At 36.0% G+C, this 19,045-nt stretch overlaps 1 pseudogene; it reads left to right on the top strand.

Annotated features, from left to right (window-relative positions):
* The first annotated feature begins 2,811 nt into the window (after positions 1 to 2,811).
* LOC117718298 (mediator of RNA polymerase II transcription subunit 31-A pseudogene) lies at positions 2,812 to 3,245 on the top strand (annotated as a pseudogene).
* The last annotated feature ends 15,800 nt before the right edge of the window (positions 3,246 to 19,045 follow it).

Consider the following 19,045-nt stretch of genomic DNA (forward strand, 5'->3'; position numbering starts at 1 on the left):
GTATGATTTCACTTAGTCATTGATCTGAAGTTTTAGAGATCCCCTCTATCTCTTAAATTTCCCTTACTTGCTATAGTCCAAAACAAACTAGTGACTGCTGATGCCAAATAGTACATGAAGTCCTAAGGTGTTAATTCTGCTGAGACTTTTTATAGTGAGCTGAAGAAACTCCTAATTTCTTAAGGTAAAAGAAAGGGCATAAGGACAAATAATTAAGGAGGTGAATATTTTCCTTATTATTTCTATTAGGCTTTAATAAAATGGTGGGGCTTTGTAGGACAAAACAAGAAGATATATCAGCTCTCTTGTCCTTATACTCTTGACATTTATTTATTTCTGTTTATTTTTACCCTACAATATCCTTTGTCATCATATCTACCTATCCACATCCACTTGACTTTATTCATTTTATTCAATATTTGTTTTCAATTGATTGTCAGTATATGTACTTGTTTGTGAATGTATGCATCAGTATAAGGTCTCTCATTAACTTTGTGATTACTAATTAGCATTGAATTTGCATATTGTCAGTGCTCGAGATACATCTGCTGAATCAATGAGTATGAGAACAATATGCTATTAAGGACAGCAGAAATTCAGTTTATACACTGACTTCAGTTTGATTCAGCTTTTCTTTCTACACACTTATAAAGCAAGGGATGATACTGGGCTCCTTTTTCTTCTCTTATTAATTATTTTAATTGTTCAAATTTACAGAGTATAATGCAATAATTTGAAAGATTTATACTGTGTGTAATGATCATATCAAAGTAGCAAGTCTTTTTATCTCCTTAAATTAAAACTTTTTGATTAATATACAATAATTACAGATATTAATGAAATGCATTGCACTATTTCACGACATGCATATAGTATGTGATGATTAAATTGGGATGAGTAATAGGTTCATCTCTTTATTGTTGCTTTTGTTTGAAGACTTTGATTGAGTTTTCCTACTTATTCCTAAAATATGTAAAAGATTATTATTAATAATGAGTCTCCCCATTGTTCTACAGAACACAAGTACCTATCACTTCTAGTTAACTGTTTTGATTGTCACTTAGGTAATCTCTATGTACCTTCCATGTCCCCATTCAAGTCTGTAGTTCTTTCTACTATAGATTTTGACCACCATTTTTAAAACAGCATGCACACTTGTGAGGGAAGATGCAGCTGTCTCATCCAGCATCCGACTTACTTCGCTGCACATACTATCTAATTGTGAAGCGAAATGCATGTAACTTGGTGCCTTGAAGACAGTAATAAGCAGCATCTTTACTAAGTGAGTTCCACAACAAATGTTATGGCCTGTTAGTCTAATGCTACCAGCCGTTATGAAAGTGAAGTTTATCACATAGGGTCATTCAATGGTAGTGAATAATAATTATCTGTATCTTAGATTTCTCCTAATCTTTTTGTTCTCCATTTTCCAAACTATGACTGGAGCTTGCTTCATACTTAAAACTATGGAAGAGTTTAATTTTTACTGATTCATTCTCTGAATTATTTTGTACCTGTGGAAATAAAATATACTGACATTTAATATTTATTGAGTGCTTGCAATGTACTAGCCACTTCACATATATTGCTTCGCTTAATCTTTATAGCTACCCTATGAATTATTCATCCCATTTTATGGATGGAAGCTAAGTATCAGAGTGATAAAGCAACAGCCTGAGTTTATAGGCCTAGAAAGTAGAAATGCTATGTGTGGCCACTTGGTCTAACATTAAACAGGCTCTAGTCACTATATATGCTGCCCTCAACAGCTAAAAAACAAATCTATCTATCTATCTATCTATCTATCTATCTATCTATCTATCTATCTTGGTGCTGGGGAGCCAGAGACAGTCATATATCCTAGATCTCTCTCTCTCTCTCTATATATATATATATATACATACATGTTATATGCAAAATATATAAAATTGGGCCCAAACTGGTGGTGCATATTTTTAATTGTCAAACTTGGGAAACAGAGGCAGGCAGACATTTGGGAGTTCAAGGCCATCCTGGTCTCATGTTCAAATTACAGAACAGAGGGCTATATCGTGAGACCCTGGTCAAAAAAGAAATTTAGAAAAACTAGCATACTGATTAATTCAAACTAATGCCTCTTGTGTTAGACTTAGAAAGAACCACTCATTTTTGTCTGCATTCGGAATGCTGTACTGTGGAGAGTGTTCCTGAACACAGCAAGGCTGGAAAACAAACTTTGCTGCTGGTAACTGGTAAGTTGGGTGCACATATCTTAGTAAGGGTTTCATTACTGTGAAAAGACACCATGACCAAGACAACTTTTAGAAAGTACTATATTTAATTGGGGTTGGATAACAGTTTCGAAGGTTCTGCTCATTGATGGGAAATATGGCAGCCTCCAAGCAGACATGGTGCTAGAGAAGGAGCTGAGAGTTCTACATCTATTCTTAACTCTAAAGCCAGAGCTACTCGGCCAAAGATGCCAAGTTCTGCTGCTTGCTGGGACTGGGACTGGAACATTATTCCCTTGCTCTATTACATCTTCGCCAGCTTTTGGTTTTCTTTAATTTCATTCACTGCCTAAGATTGGTTGTCCTGGAATTTCTTTTGCAGACTAACTTTGAATTCATGCTTATCTCCTGCGCTCTGGGATTAAAAGCTTATACCATCACACATGGACTTAAGCTTTTCTGTACTTAGAACTTGCTGTCCCAGGCTGCCCTTGAATTTAGAGATTTGCTTGCCTCTGTCTCCTGGGATTAAAGGTTTGTACCACTGATTGGAGGCTGCTTGTTCGGTGGCATTGGTAATGTTTGCACCTCCCTGTTTGTTATGGCCCTGCCTGTTGCTATAAAGACAGATGATGCTGAAAAATGACTTTAGTTTTCGTTGGAGTTGGAATTGGCATAGTGTTTAGCCAATCTAAATTACCTTAATTTTCTTGCCCAAAGAGGTTACTTCAAAGACAAAGCTTTTGTTAATTAAGTATTTGCTTTACTGGAAAGAACCAGAATATGCCAAATAAAATAAAGTGCCCTCAGTGTTTACATATGTTAGAATTGCTCCAACACTTTCGAAAGGAGCTGGTGAATGCTCAGTGTATAAAATTTATTGACAAACGGCAGATTCAACAGATTCTACACTGGCAGCACTATTCCTGCAAGCAGTTGCATCTTCAGCAAGCCCTGGCAGAGCAGCAACAGCAGAATAACACAGCAGGAAAATGAAGAGCTGGGGACAGACCAGGCTCTTAGGACATGTATATAATGTATAGTTATTGTACAGTACAGAGAAAAGAAGACTCTTGGCCCATTTATTGTGGTAGCATTCAGAAACTTTAGCAGCATTTTTGGTCAGTAAACTTTTTGTTAATAGATTATTTTTATTAAACTGAAACAAACACACAAACAAAACAAAAGGTGTATGCCACCAAACCTGGGTCTAACCTTTTCAGGGCCACTATGCTTCAAGATCCTGACCAAAAGCCTGTGTCTTCTAACTCACAGTCTGGATCACAGGTTCCTCCTCCATTTCCAGATTGTAGTTTATTCCAGATTAAATGTCCAAATGAAAACAATAACCAGGTCAAAATTAGGACTAACATGATATAACTATTCCTTGTTCAACAGCAAAAACATAAACAATAAGTTTAGCTGGGTGGAATTTTTGCCCCTAGGTCACCACTCCCTTAATTACATTTCATGTCCTTGAACAAAGGATTTAGCTCCATTCCATTTCCTTGTGCTCCTTTAATACTTACAGCATACATTTTGTAATTTTACTTTTTCAGCTTACTCCTTTTCGTCAAAGCACTACTATTCATAAGAGTTAACTTTAGTAACCTCAAACAAAATGCATACCAGGCTGTTTTGAGATTTCCGTTGCTAATGCAATTCATCTAAATTTCTTCACTTTGGCCTCAGGCAGACTTTTTGGACAAGGGCAAAAAGAAGTCACCTTCTTCACCAAAATCGCCAAATCAGTCTGTAGGCCACATACTAACATTCTTTTCCTCTGAAACCTCTTGAACCTCCACAGTTAAAACCACCCTTAGCATTAACGTTTTCCACTAAGATGGCCCATTATTCCCAACACAAAGCATTCCACCGCTTGCCAAAGTTCCAAAATTGACATTTCTCCAAACAAAAGCTTGGTCAGGGCTATCACAATAATATCCCAGTCTCTTGTATCAACTTCTATCTTAGTTTGGGTTTTATTGCTTTGAATAGACCAAGGCAACTTTTATAAAGGACAACATTTAATTGGGGCTGGCTTACAGTTTCAGAGGTTCAGTCCTTTGGCAGGAAGCATGGCAGCATCCATACAAGCTGACATGGAGCTACATCTACATCTTAATTTGAAGGCATTCAAAAAGGAGACTTTCTTCCACAGGGAGCCAGGAGGATGTTCTCTTTCCACACTGGGTGGAGCTTGAGCATAGAGATGTCAAAGCCCACCTCCACAGTGACACATCTTCTCCAAGGCCACACCTCCTAATTAGTGCCACTCCCTGGTCCACCACAGCACTGGATCTTAGTAAATGAACTCTGAAGTAATCCTTATTCTCACTAGAATTCTTCCGATTCTCATACCTAATATCTTTTAGCAGTATCCCTGGAATTTGCTATTCTAATCCAGCACCATGTTTGGGTAATTTCCTTGAGCTTCATTCTCTTATGAAGATCTCCATGCATAAGTAAATTAAGGAAACCTTTTATGCCTTTCTCTTTCAAAACAGCTCTCTTACTAATTGGTTCTCAACTTGTATGAGGACTATAAAAGTGAAGGGACTCTTCTTCCCTTTCAATCAGAACTCGAGGAAAGAATGTGATGCTGTTTTCTTGTGCAAGAAGGTATGCAGTGACTTACTCAGAAAGACTCATTTACTTGATGCATAGTGTACCATAGCTGAAGTCATATTTTTAAATTTAGAGCATATCTTAAAATGTTATATTAGCCTGTTGTCTTAATGTTAGATCCAGGTTTTTGGATGTTGGAAATGGATTAGATGACAGATTTCTCAGGTCTTTCAATCTCTAAAAATTCTAAATCTTCATTGTCAATAAATAAAATGACTGGATTTTGTAACACGTACAACAAATATATTTTAAGTCAATACTCAAAACAATTTAGCTATTTAAGAAAAGGTTGATATTCTCACATTTTTTTATTTTTGTTGGCTGTGATTAACATGATATTCACTCAACAGCCAGGTGAAAATTTGAGAAGAAAATAAGTACTCTGAGTTTGTATGTAAGCAGTCTAGAAATAAATAAGTTAAATATTCCTCTTTGTTCGTTGAATTATATTTGTACAAAAACATTCACTAGACCAACCATAAATGCACAAATTGGACAGTGTCACTCCCAGAACCCAAGGAATGAGGCACTTCAATTTAACCTTCCATTTTTACTCTTGTTTTTTGTCTTTTGAGGGCATCATATATCTATGCTGCATGAGATTTATAAGTATTTAGGAAGATAAACACTCTGCCTTTGTTTGGTACACCAGAAAAACTTATATATCATTCATGAATGCCGCTGTTTACTTGTCTGCTGCAGGGAAGGACTATAACCCTCAACAGGCTCAGTACATTACGGATGATTGCTGTTTGGTACATCATTATTGCTGGTCTCTTGTCATTGGTTTACAAATGTCACAGAAGATACCAGTCTAAGGATAAGATTTCTGTGGCAAGGCCAAGAATCATTATATGTTATTATTCTCTTGAAAGATGATGAGCACTGTGTTAAGATTCAAACCATATTCTGGAAATAATTTTCAAAGACATATATACTTAATCATTTTCTGCATGATTTCCACTTTCAGAAATTAGATGTGTTATCGCTGTTTTATAAATAATTCTTGGTATTTTAAGAACTTTTAATGGTCAACTTTCATACTTTTAATCAACTCTTCATTTTTAAAATAAATCTAGAAAAACTGAAGCCTGTAACACTTCTAATTAATGAAAGACATTGAGAGGCCAGTTGTCTCTAGTTTAATGAGAAATAAAATTGACTACCCTTTTGTCCTTTATCTACATGATTTGATCAAATTGGGATGAAATAGTTGCTTCATCATTGTATTCGTACCATTTATATTCTGTAGGGAGTGTCACTTATGGCTGACTGTAGGGAGCTGGAAGGACATGTGCTCTGGAGCCTGGTGTCATTTTATAGTGTCCCTCACATTTTCATATAGCATTAGGCTGCCATTTGTCAACTCCATCTACTTAAATGGAACTAGCTATGGAATTAAAAATGTTCATTAAACATCAGGAGTGAGCTTATGAGACCAGAATAGAGTCTAATCTACAGTATGTATATATCATCTTCCCAGACATCTCAACCTACTCTTTGTTCATTGTAGGTGTTTTACATGGAAGTATGCTAAACACATTACTATCTTTTAGTTTAAAGAATAGTCATGGCATAAATTATGATTTCTGCCTTTGCATTTTCTAGCTTGATGTGGGACTCAGAATATTTTCCTCTTGCTCCCCCAAAAGAAGCTTTTACCCATGCAGACCAGTGTATATTTGAGTAAATAATGATTACCTTCTATAAAATCTGGTCCTCTTCAAATGCATCCTTTATTAAAATCCTGCTTTACACAACCCTTGAATGGCTTTGCATATGAAATACTAAAACATCACCTGTTTTAATGAAATAGTCAACCTAGCACTTGAAAAAAATTATATTTATGGCCCATAGACTAGCTACCCTTCTACATGAGCTAGGTGATGCATTTCTAGGAACTTCAAATTAATCCTTTTCATTACAGGAGTAGGTACCCATGAAAATGAATAGAAATTGCTGATCTCATTAAAGGCTGAATTGAAACCAATTCTTATGGTGGCAGTAGCTACAACCCATGATAATTTTCCTAGCTGCTGTGTGAGTTAGGTCCTATAATTACTTTTAAAAATCTAAATAGCATAATTTTGGTTATGTTGTATTTTTATGTGTATATTTGTGTGCATATTGGAGGACTGGCTATAGAGATGTATTTAAATAAGCTTGTATGTTAATTGTGTTCATTTGGCTTTTTTTTTTTTACATGCATAGGGATTTATAGATGTCTTTTTACAGACATACATTCTTCCTTTTTGATCCTCATTCTCATTTTGAGAGACTGATCCTCAGATTATGACTCTCGTTATAAATGCGTACTATGCTAGAGGGCTATTTTTATGCTCACAGACTCAAATCATTCTGGGAGTTTAATTTCTCTTCTCTAGTTTGAAACAGACTTTTAAATTTAAAAAGATGAAGACATTTGTCCTTGCCCTGAGGCCTTGATTTAAGGTTTAGACAGAAGGTTAAATATCAAAGCTTTCGTATAAACATATAAACCAAGTGCATATATTTCTCAGTAAGAGCCTGGTACCATCTGCACAGGCAGGCATCTGTACTTTTAGTTAGATGGTTACAGAGTCTGTTTACAGAAGAACCCACAATTTATATAGGACAAGTGCCGTTCTATCAAATAGAAAAGATGAGGCATGTTCATTTGTCATTACAAGCACACCATTTCCCTTTTCGTAAGTTAATGCCCTTCCTTAAAAGGAGATTAGTCCTGTGAAGTAAAGAAATTGGAGTTGGCAGGCACCATCCAGGAACGGATATGGATTCGAAATTCTTAAAAAGCCGGTGAGTTCAGACTCATTTAGAATACCTTAAAGACATCACCAGAGGAGCCTGGTATATCCATCCACATTCACTAACTAGAATTATTTCAGAATCATGATCATGTAACTTTTCATAGCAGCAGTCTGCTGGCAAGTAGATATCCGTTCTGAGTATACATTGAGGGTCCTCATTGTTTAATGTCAGAAGGAAGCAATCACGAGGACCACCAAGCATAGAATTTAATCTTAAGATATGACAGGATAGGTCATATCTTGATTTTAGTTAACATCTATCCTGTACAAGAAAATGAACCTATCATTTAAAAAATTTACCATCAAAATTAGATGCAATAGGCAATTACAATTTAAATTCAGCCTCTGATTTCTTTCATAGATGAATCTCATACTATGAACACAAAGATAATAATAGGCCAGAGAGCATTTAAATATTTATGTAGATTTCCAGTTATTTTATAATGTGAAATCTGCAATGCTGGTTGAAAAAAAAGATTCTTGTCTTTCTGAAAGTAATTTCTAGGCCTTTGAATTTGAATGTTAAAAGAAAAAAACACAGAAAATCTTAGTGACATTATAGGTTTCAATAATGACTGTTCTATTAAACTTTCATTCCTACCTTACAATCAGGGGATTATGAATGTAAGAATATATTTATATAAGAATAAATTATGAAGATGTCAAATTGTTTAAGGTAATATAACACAAAAATATATATAATACTGATACCATGATAAATATACTTTAAATTTTCATTAATGATTTTGAAGCACTATAGGGAACTGATGTCAATTTAGAATCTTCCTGAAAGAAAGAAAAAACCACACATTTAAAATTTCTTTATCTGTCCTTACAATACTAGCTTATCACATTAATTTGTTCTTTCAGCAGAGGTGAGGTATGTTATTTCAACAACTGCTGCCTCATTCATATGGTGGTTTTAATAGAAAAACAAAGTCTAGGGAAATATATTTCTACAGATGAAAAAAACCATAAAAAACAGGAAGATAGACTGAAAATACGCAGTGTGCTATTAAGTTTCAAAAAGAAATGAAAAGAAAAAGAAAACACTGCACTGGATTAAGTTCAATCCTAGCTTTAAGACATACTTTTTGAGTGACTTGGAGCACAAAACATGAATATTTCAGCATTTTTATCCATAGCCTGTAAAGCTCAGTGCACCTAGCATTTGGTTGTTATAAGTGTTCAGGACGATGATAGAGGTGTAGTGATGTTGTTATAGGATAGCTATGGTCTATCTCTGTATACACTGCTCTGTTAGGTGGGAAAGAGGAGCAACTTTAATAGTCACCCTATCTCGTATCATAGAGTACCTCAAAGGACTCAAGATCAATCAGTTTTTCATTTCCTGTCTTTCCTATGACAGAGATGTTGGTGAGTAGAATTGGGAGAATTTCATAGATATACCACCTCATGATTTATTACTGGCAACCAATATCAATCAATCAATCAGCAAATAAATCAGTCAGCAAATAAAGTGCTACACAGTGCTCACCTCATTGGCAGATGAACTGTAGTGGCTTTCTTCTCAAATTATCTTTACCATCAGCTTTTAGTATTTTCTATAACAAAGCTCTATTAAACCTGTATGCAAACTTCATTCCTCCAGGTGGATATGATGGATCCTTTGCGATTCAGACTGTACAATCTACTATGAAGTGTGAAGCCATGAAAGAAGATCTTACCTCACAGATGGTTCTGCTGTCATGGAAAATAGGAGAGGTGTCTACACTGGACAGTATTTCCTGAAAAAATATTTCTGAATACGTTATACTTTAGAGGATTGATTCTAAGTCTTCCTAATGTGACTCGTCGGTACAATTCCTCATGTGTGGTGACCCCCAACCATAAAATTAATCTTGTTGCTATTTCATAACTGTAATGTTGTTACTGTTATGAATCATAATGTAAATATTTGTGTTTTCAAATGGTCTAAGGCAACCCTTGTGAAAGGGTCATTTGACGTACAGAAGGGTTATGAGAATCAGTGCTCTAGAGCAACTATGGCTCTCTTCATTTTGTGAGTGCAAAGATATAAATCCACCTGGTATTTTACTGCTTTTCTTTACCATTTGCTCCTTCTACATTTTTTATTATTATTTCTGACCTGTATAATTTCTCATGAATTCATGTATTTAAATTCAATGTTTTTTTTTTTCCTACACAATTTTGGTTCTTGTGATGGCTATTCTTGGATGTCCACTTGACTACATCTGGAATTAATTAAAACATATGTAAATGGGTAAAGTAGTAAGGGAATTTTAAAATTAGAACACTTGAAGTAGGAAGACTCACCTTTAATCCACATCTTTTGAGCTGGGTATATCCACCTTTTATCTGGGCTAAATCTTCTGGTGGCAGCCTATATACAGAAAATAGAAGATGGAAAGTTTTGCGCTTCGCCATGCTTGACCTCATTCTTGTTAGTAATTACATTTCTTCACTGGCATCAGAGCCTATTTCTTTGGGATTTAGGGTTAAACTGAAGACCAGCTGAGATACTAAGTCCTATAGACTAAACAATTACTGCATACTCAGACTTTGTATTGGTAGTCAGCCACTGTTGGACTAGCTGGACCATACGCTGTAACATAAATATAAATAAACAAATATATATGTATATATAAAGTATATATTCATAGATTATATGTACACACATAGGTGTGTAATATATGATATGATATATGATATATAGGATATGGCATATAGCAAATATATAATATATGATATATAATATATGATATGTGATAGTACAATATATACACACATATATATATGGGACTGTGAAAGGATAGCTTGGTTCCTGGTTGGGCACAGGCTTCGAATCTCAGACCCTAGGGGACAAAGGCAGGTGTTAGGCTACACCCCCCAGACTCCAGGCACCTGACATGCCATTGATCTGTGCTGTTCAGTCACCTACCAGCCCTTCCACAGGTAGAGGGCATGACTACAGGTCTCAGGGCCTTGAGAGATTTTCATATTAATGAGATACTTAAAGGCCAGAGGGCATAGCAAATTAAATATTCCTTCTTAGAATCTCCAACCTCCCTATTTAGCTCAAGTTTGCCCTGAGTTTTTTGGGGGGGGGGTTGGTGCAGCAAGATTCATCTATCATCCACCATGACATTAAACCCTTTCGGAACCATGGACTTACTCATGTCTTTGGGGCCTGCCGTGGAGAACCATGGAGGGGCCCTCCAAGTATTGAGCCACCTGCTAATCTCCCGTGGAGAGCTTCTCTGCCTTCCTGTTTCGGACCAAGCTTGCTGAGCCAGCAGTGCCCCAGCCAAGCGAGTGCCAGTAACTACCCCGTGGGGCATTGTGCTGGAGCTTCAGACCGAACACCCCCAGTCTCTACTCTTCCACAGCTTTCAGTGGTGCCTAGGAGTCCAGGAGTCTGAGACCAGTTGATCCCCACAAGCCTTCTTGTCCTCGGGTCCCATCCAAGAACTTTGCCCTTGTGGGACCTCAGACTGAGATCTCCCCCTGCACCTCTCCACACCTAGGCGGGGCCCCGCAGAACCTGCCTGGTGCTGCAGAGTGAACTCAGTCAAATTCAAGTGTGCTTTTGCCTATCTGATCTGTGGCAGACATGCGGGAACCACAACTCCGCTCAACAGGACCCACACACCCACGCCCATGTGCGAGCTAATCAACCCCGCACATGCACATACACATACGCATACGCATACGCATACATATATACATCATATACATATACATGTTCTATCTTTCTAGAGAAATATATATATATATATATATATATATATATATATATATATATATATTCTCTTTTGACTGCTGCTTCAATATAATAGGGTTTCAGTATGAATCTTCTTCAATAACTACTAAATCTAAAGTTTCTAGAAAGAAGCCTCTCACATCTACACTGAATATTCTCTAAAGACTGAGTGGCTGAGTAGAATTTCAGTGGTAGTGAGAGTCAGAGTGTTGTAGGTCTAGAGGCAACATTTACTTTTGCTGTCTTGGATGTGTGAAAAGACACTTACTATCCACCATAATGTGTGGCCCAGCATTCTGTGGACATCTGAACATACACTTTGCTTCCACTGTCTCAAAGCAAAGAATGTCATGAAATAACGTCTGAAGCTTACAGCAGAGGCTTTCCCGTTTTCTGTGGTGTGGTATATCCACTTAAATGTTTGAAGGAGTTTTGCTTCCTGTTTTTCTTCATTCATTTAGTAGAAAGAATCATTGGAGTATAGGATTTAGATTACTGTGTGTTCTTAGACCATCGTCACTCACATACGGCTTTAAAATGAACTGACTTACACCCTTTGAGTTCTATTTTTCTTAACATTCCTATAACTTGCACAATAGATACCTGACGCACTGGTAGCACGACTGGTTGGTAAGTAAGTGTGGTGGTCATGATTAAACCAAAGAGTTTTAAATACTTCTTCAGTCAAAGTAAAACTGCTACTATTGTATTGCTAGTTCCTCAACCTAGAACTGACCTTAATACTTGCATATAATTAAAATGCTATAAAAGAAAAAAAGTAAATAAAATAAAACATTAAAAAAAAAAAAAATCTCACCGGGCAGTGGTGGCATACGCCTTTAATCCCAGTAGAGGATTGGGAGGCAGAGGCAGGCAGATTTCTGAGTTCAAGGCCAGCCTGGTCTACAGAGTGAGTTCCAGGACTGCCAGGGCTACACAGAGAAACCCTGTCTCTAAAAACAAACAAACAAAAAATCAAACAAACAAACAAACAAAAATTTGCATAATTCCTTTTGATGTCTACAAGCCATGGTATAATGTAGGGTCCCACCCCATCCCAAATAAATTAATATAATAAAAATAATGCTTTATTTATAACAATATACACTCCAATTTATAGTTGTATACTTTTTTATGTTAATAATTATAACTTTATTTAAAAAGTTATCTCATTCAGTACTTACCTTGGCTCCATGAAAAATGTACTATTGATCTAAATATTGTTGATCTAATTTATTTTACCAATAAAAATCACATGTAAAGGCTGCTGAAATGGCTCAGTGGTAAAGAGCACTTGCTGCTCCTGCTGAGGACCTAGTTCATGTCCTAGAACCAACATAATGGATCTCACAATATTATAGATCTAGTTCCAAAGGATCTGACTCTTCTGGCCTCCTCAGGCCTTAGGCAGTCACTTGGTCCAAGGCATATGGGCAGGAAAAACCATCCATACACATAAAGTAAAACATTGAAAAACACATAACTAATAAATATTACAGCTGGCAGTCAAACCACTTAAATAGGATGCTGGAGTCCACGGATATTTCCTGTATATTATAGCAGCTCACTAATTTTGTTTTTATGTGCTGCATGGAAAATATACAGAATGTAATGATTTCTTCTCTCAGCACACATCTTGATAAACATCTTGTTCAGACTTAAAATCAGGAATTCTCAGTGTGCTCTTTCCCTAGCCTTCTGATTGAGCCAAGGATCCTCACTATAAGTGATACAAACATACATTGCTTTTTCTGAACACTTTTAATAGTGGATACCTACTTACCATTTATTAATTAATTATGTTGAGGCTGTTCTTATGTAGTTCTGGCTGGCCTCAAACCCTTTAGGAAGCCAAAGATGACAACTTCTTAACTCTACCTTGCAGGCGCTGTGATTACAGTGCTGTCAAGTTCAATATATTTTGTGCTAGTAGTATAACCAAGGGTAGCCCTCCACTAGCTGAGCAATATACCCTTATCATGAGTTCTTGATTATATACATATACACACACACACATAAAACATATATATGTAATGTATGTATGTATATGTGTGTATATGTGTGTGTATATGTATGTGTATGTATATGATGTCTGTATATATATGATCTGCTCCAATCAACAATCATTTTAATTTTTAAAATTTATGATTTATTTGTAATTCTTGATCAGAAATTTGTTTTCATTAGTCATGTCCATTGATTATAATTCTCCTACACATATAATAAAGTAAAAAAATTTGGTGTCTTTATGGGAGAGCGAAGTAAAAATAGGTAAAACTACACTTAGATGTGTAGGTATTCTAAACACAAATAACAGTAAATTCATGAAAAGATTAAATTTCAGAGTGGCAGAGAAAAATATTTTACTTTCTTACCTTAAAAAAGTTTTCAATCTTGAATCCTATATGGGTGTATTATTATTTTAATGCAATAGCACTGTAGCAAGAAAACCATGTAATACTATGGAAATCCCATCGAGAACGTGGAGAATCGCTCTGAGTCATGTGCAGCCAAGGAGATCCAGTGAGGAAATCATTTTGCATCAGATGCTGGGGTCCAAACAGCAAAAAACGAATATTTTCGAACATCTAATGTTACTTGGAGAAAATGAAACAATAAAGGAGATATTTCTGTCATTGACAATGTTTGATAAAAAGTTATTCTTTTGAAAGAACCAATAAATCAAAGGTATTATATAAAGGTCCACGTTATCTACATTCTTAGGCAGAATAGCCAGTGTGTATCTTGCAGTGTGTCTTGCTTGTGAATTGACTGATTTACTCCTGCCTTCTCCAAGTATAAAAGGACCATGGCGATTCCAATTTTGCAAAGGCAGAGATAGAGGCCTGACCTCCAGTAATTAAAGGGGACCTTGTAAAGGCTCCAGTCCTCCTGTCGTTGTTCAGTGAGGCTCGAGAGCCATACCCATCCCGATGCCTTTTTCCTGGAGAGGGGATATTTTTGACATCAACCCCTATGCAGTCAGGCTTGTCCCTCAGGGAACCCAGAGAGATATTTTTAATTTGTATATTCCCTTGCAGTGCTTAGCCTTGCCGCTTAAGCAAGAATTCAGATCGCCAGACAGAGGGGGTTCTGGGTGGCCTCTCTCTGCTTGGTCTAGGGGCTGATATTCCCTTTTTTAGGTTGAGTGGAGATGTGCTTTGGGAACACCCTGGATAGAGTAACAACCTTGTCTTGAGTCTCGTGGTCCTCCATAGCTAACTTATGATAATGTATCTGAATAGGTTTTCCTATCAAATCATCTATCTGTTGTTTCACAAAATTAGTAAGCTTATTTAAGGCCCAGGGACCAAAAGAAATAAACAAAAATAACCCAATTAATGATCTCAAAATGTAAAATAGGGTTGACAATCATGGAGAGGTTGAAAACCAATTCTTGTACCAGCTCTCATCTTTCTCTCTCTCTCTGTCTTTTTTAAAGGCTTTCTCTGACCCTTTTCATGTTCTCTTTAACCATCCCTGTCTTATCTATGTAAAAACAACATTCTTCTTAAGGGCTGTACACAGTCTAGAGCTGTACACAGTCTTTTCTATTGTAAGAGAGTAAATCAAGTCCAATAAAGTCCTTTGCAATTTTTGGAGATCACTTCAGACAGCCAAATGAGGGATTTCTCCAGATAGTGATGTCAGTCTCTAGCTGTTTGATGACTTTGTCATTGGCCCATCGAAGGTCTGAATAGTGTAAGTCTGGAGGCCAGCATCAGGATTAGAACTTCCAACTGCAAACACCACAGGTGATTCATTTTTATCTGGAAAGGAAAAATAAAGTAATTCTCAGGGAGATTTCTCTTCCCTGGATGTCAATTGTTATTCATCTTATTTATAATTGGGCCTTGTTTTGTGGGGGTATCTATTTATTTCATTAATCTTTCTGGCAGCCATTTAGCTGTGCCTTCTTTGGTATCAAACAGGCATACCAATCCTCAGCCCCATATGAGAACTGGGTCCAGGCATTTCATTTAAAGGTAAGAGCATCCTTCCACATAACTGTGGCATAGTTTTTATCGGTCTCAGCATGCCAAAGGCATTCATCAGCAGATTTGCCATGAGCATCCAGATTTAGAAAATTAAGAATGAACAAGGCATGATGGAAAGTATTTCTGGAAGACTCCTTCTGGGGGTGTAGCTCCCCTCTTTTGTTTGTAAAACCCAATCTTTTAGAGTTCTTAGTAAAACCAGGGCAGAAGCGCCAACAGCTGCTTCTCCCACACTCAGGGAGTCATGAAGACACTATTTTAAAGTTCTACAATATCTGTTTTATAATATCTTGTCCTTGAGGAATACAAGGAATTTTAGTAACATGGGTAATACCAAATTGTCAACAAAACATCTCAAATGTCTGACTGTAACAGTCTGTTTTGTTTATCTTAATCTGATATGGAACACCCAGCATAAAAGGATAATATAGGCAATAACTAATTACATTTTTAATTATTTTTGTTGTTAAAGTAATTGTAACTAGAACTTTAAAAAAAAGGTGTCAAATCCCATGTATATATTTTATTTTTTTAAATCAAAAATGAATAACATCTACTTGTCATAATTAAGTAGGTATAAGTCCTCAAGTATTACCACCATTATGAAAAAATTGAGGACACTAAAAACAAATTTTTATAATTTGACCTACACACTCTCTAAAAAAATCAAATTATTGTCTCAAGCTATTATTAGTAAATATAGATCCACAAAGATGTACTGTCTTGTGGTGATGTTATATAGACAAATAAATGACTTTTTAAATCTTAATGATGATATTATAAAAATTTTTTAAATTATATCCATGATTATTAAGCTTTTTTTTTTTTTATAACAAGACTGTTACTAGGCCTTTTTCTGATAGTCAAAACTGTAATAAAAATTTTGTCAGTCTCTCAAATAATATCAATGAATTGTTTTTAGATAATAACCAGATCTTTTTTCACTTAGGATACATTCTAGGAGGTTATAAAACAATTTGTCGAAGATCATTAAAAGGGAACCAACAATTTACTGTAGGTGTTAGGATAGAAAATAAAACATTGTCTGGGCTTATCTACACAAATCTTCACTGATAACCCAGTTATAGTTCTAAACCCTCAGTGAACCTGTGGAGCCACACAGGTAATAGATGCTTAGCCACACAGTCACTTTCAACAAATATGTATATAAACATTTTTTCATTATAAACCTTTATCTTAATTTAATTTTTGGTATAAACTTGTAACAAACTTTGTAATGTGTGATAATACACTCTAATATATATATTGAGGACAAAAGGATATGAGGGCAAATATAATGGAGAGATAAAACAGAACTCTTTGTCTTTTTCCAATTAGAATATAAAATAGAACATTTTCCTTTTCTCAAATAAAATAGAAGTTTTCTTTTTACTTTTTCTTTAGATAGCTTTTATAAAAAACCTTCTTTACACCTAAAAATAAACTCCTTAATAACTTTTAAGTGGCCTCAGACTAGCAGGCATAAGTTAGACCCCAGCAGTTTTTGCTGAGACAAAACAAAAGCTGTTTACTTAATCTTTGACTGTTTTTAGAATGAGGTGATAAGTGTCAAAAAACTGCAGCTTTTGGTCTCAAGGATCGCAAAAGGCAGATCTGCTACAGTGGCACAGTACTCTAGATAAACAAACAGCAGCCCCAATATAAAGAATAAAATTGTATGGCCAATTGTTTTTGTAGTGTTTGTAACCTATCTGATATACAAATTTGTTATGGCATCTTCTTGGGGTCTAGGCTATCTAGTATGAGCTCTTAAATGATACATGGTTTTTAAATTGAGCTGTATTTGTAAAATTTGAAAGTTAATAATATCTAAAAAAGGAACAATTTTAAGCCATTATAAATAAGCAAAGCTGCCCTTGACAATTTACTATGAAGAGAAGTAAAAAATGGATTTATTTGTATATTATTATTTACAATGAAATCTTCTTAAGAGGACTTTAGGTGTTTGAGATAGAATGGTTTTACTCTTCACTAAGAGGAGGCTGAAAAATTATTAATATTTTCAGGACAGTACATAAAAGAAGTCCTAGAACTGTGGGCATAAACAAGAAGATATAGGAAAGAGTTCTATGCTGCTTACACAGAGCAGCTATTGACATATGTTTATGGAAATAGTTCATTAGGAATTAAAGAGCTTCTACAACACAAAGACAGATAGACCTCTCTACAATGTGGAACATTCAGAACCTTTTACTTTCTTCCTATTTTCTAATGTTATGTTTTTTTCAGTTTACCTCTTGGTGTTTTGGGTTGAACAATCTTTTCCCACCTGTCCCTCTGTTCTCTTAAGTGTCACCAAATCACCTCTCTCTCTCTCTCTCTCTCTCTCTCTCTCTCTCTCTCTCTCTCTCTCTCTCTCTGTGTGTGTGTGTGTGTGTGTGTGTGTTTGTCTCTCTCTGTGTTTGTTTGTGTGTATGTTTATGTGTGTCTGTATACATGAAGAAACCCCTTGATAGATTATGCAATCTTAATCCAAAGTGACCAGCTTTTTCCTTTTTATTCAGCTCAAGACATAGTACAGATTATCAAAGAACATATTCAAGTTTGCATAGAGATAATGTGTTAGGGTTTCAATTATGTGGTGAGACACCATAACCAAAAGTAAGTTTGAGGGAAAGGGTATATCTGGCTTACACATCCATTCTGTCATGCATCACTGCAAGATGTCAGGACAGGAACTCAAACAAGGTGGGAACCTAGATTCAGGAGCTGATGCAGAGGCCATTAAGGAGTGCTGCTCACTACCTTGTGCTCATTTTATTTTCAGTCTGTTTTCTTATAGAACCTAGAGTCACCAGCCCAGGAATGGCACTGCCCAAAATGAATTGTGCCCTCTACTATTAATTATCAATTATTAAAATACCCTATACCCAATTGTTATGAAGACATTTTCTCAACTGTGGTTCCCTTTCAGATAACACTAATGTGTATCAACTTTATATAAAATTGGCCAGCACAATTGACCCTTTCTCTACTTAACACAAAAACACATTACTGTTAAGCCATAACCTTTCCTTTTTTGTTCTTCCCCAAGATCATCTATTGACATCAACATTACATTATAAACACTCAAAATTATTTATAATACAAAGTCTCTTCAAACTCCCAAAGTGTACATAACTCAAAGTTCAATTATGTGGGATCCACTCATGATCTTCTGAGATCTTTGTAACATGGGCTTGGGTTACATTTCTGGCTCCACTCTCTGAAGTACACACAGTTTATCTTCCAGGGTCCGGCTGACTCCATTCTACTGCTGCTTCTGATCTTGGTGGTCGTTTGACAGTACTGGCATCTGCAAGAGTTCTGGTGTCTCTGACTATACCTGTGCTGTATGTACCTTCACCAACAACCTCTCCCGATCTTTATTCAGTTACTCCATCCCTGTCACAAAGAGCCTCAGCTGCTCTCCATGACTCCTTCATGCCTTAAAAATCAGTACCACCCGGGTGGCACTTACACTATTAAGTTCAGCTTCCAGCTCAAGGAACAACCATGGCTGCCTCTAGAACACAGCTACTGTATTGCAATATTAAGGAAATACTTCCCAGCCTACAAGATTTGTTTGCAATGATGCTGTCTCTAGCCCCAGCTGACCATCATCCATTTTCCAAGAAAACCAAAGGTTTTACTTGT

Source organism: Arvicanthis niloticus, chromosome 12 (genome assembly GCF_011762505.2).
Source record: "Arvicanthis niloticus isolate mArvNil1 chromosome 12, mArvNil1.pat.X, whole genome shotgun sequence".
NCBI lineage: Eukaryota > Metazoa > Chordata > Mammalia > Rodentia > Muridae > Arvicanthis > Arvicanthis niloticus.